This window comes from Ceratosolen solmsi, unplaced genomic scaffold (genome assembly GCF_000503995.2).
Source record: "Ceratosolen solmsi marchali unplaced genomic scaffold, CerSol_1.0 scaffold56, whole genome shotgun sequence".
Lineage (NCBI taxonomy): Eukaryota > Metazoa > Arthropoda > Insecta > Hymenoptera > Agaonidae > Ceratosolen > Ceratosolen solmsi.
In genome coordinates, this window is record NW_011948425.1 from 6,013,037 (window position 1) to 6,014,616 (window position 1,580).

Sequence of the window (1,580 nt, forward strand, 5' to 3'; positions counted from 1 at the left end):
CCCCCCCCCCCCCCCCACCGTTAATAATCAACAGCCAGCAATCAAGAACGCGGACGGTGGGATGCATCGGCTCTCGTCTTCTTGTCTTAAGACGTTAGCGAATAATAATAAAGTAAGGAAAGGCGTCACGAAGATTTCAATTTACGCGCTCGCGCTACCTTCGAGCGTCTAAGCTTGAGGCGCCAAGGACGCATGATTAGTTAGTTGCGCCTTCGTCGAGCGATTTTGGATGTCACCGTGTCCTCGCATTCTCCTATTAAATTCGTAAATTGTCGCTAAATCATTAATGTTTTTAGCGGTTTTAGTAGAATAATATCGGCTCGGCTACTCGCCAGAGTTTCACAACGAAATTTCATTCGTCAATTGTCGATTTTATTTCAGCAGTTTTTGGCTTCCGAGCTTCGGCTATGGGAAAATGACTTTTATTACCCAACCTGGTGGACAGACTATAAGACCCAATTTCATTCGAATGTATTGCATGCATTTTATTTATTTTTTTTCATTTTTCTTTTTATCATTTTTATCACTAGCCCTCTATAGGGAGAGCTTCCGTAACACTAATTGTACGATAATGACAATAGGTACGATCCAACACTAAAGCAGCGAAATTACGTTTATTATGCTGTCTGACTCCGCGAAATCTCTATTATGCCGATGATATTAATTGTATTAATAGTAGCAATTGTTGTAATTTCGCATTGGTTCGAATTTGACATTAAAATTGCTTTTCCGCGAACGTTCGATGCGTTCGAATTTAGCAGCGTTACAAACAATTTCAAACAATTTGCCAATTAAATTAATGGAAATTCTGTAACTGTTTATTTGTAACTGTTTAACTTTATATTGATTGAGTTCTATTATGAAAAATAATGTCCCGTATTCGTAGGTTGACCAACACCATGGATACATCCATTGGAGAAAATTGTTTTATTTACATAAAATAGCGAACAATTACTGCAAACATTTCAAATAAATATTTTAATTATTGCAAGAGATCAAAGGTGGAGAATCAAAGTAAACACGTTTGCACAAATTTTGCGATTATGATAAATTGATAAATTATGCACGTGTGTCGAGCAATGTTAGAACAAACAATATTTCGATTTTGCATGAATTACAACATTTTCGAATTAAAACTGTGCCTTATGCATCGCATTAGCACAACATGATTCCTCAAGTCAGACATACGCGATAACGTATTTCATAATAAATTTGAACTTATCTCGAAAACTTATCGCGAAGTCGAAGAATTTATTTTAACCGCTTACCTGTTTTCAATTGGCCGAGATTTCTTTCATAATATTACAAAGTTTTATAATGAATTTAATCACGATAGTTCCCCCCCCCCCCCCCCCTACCTACCTACCTAACTACCTACCAACCACCACTCTCCTCTCTCGCCACTCTCACTCTCACTCTCACTCTCACTCTCACTCTCAGTCTCACTCTCACTCTCACTCTCTCTCTCTCTCTCTCTCTCTCTCTCTCTCTTCCGCCCATCCCTCAATACATTCGATAAAAACATGTATTATCTTCTTTAAATTACTTCATGTAATAAAAATGTTAATGCATAAAGTTAA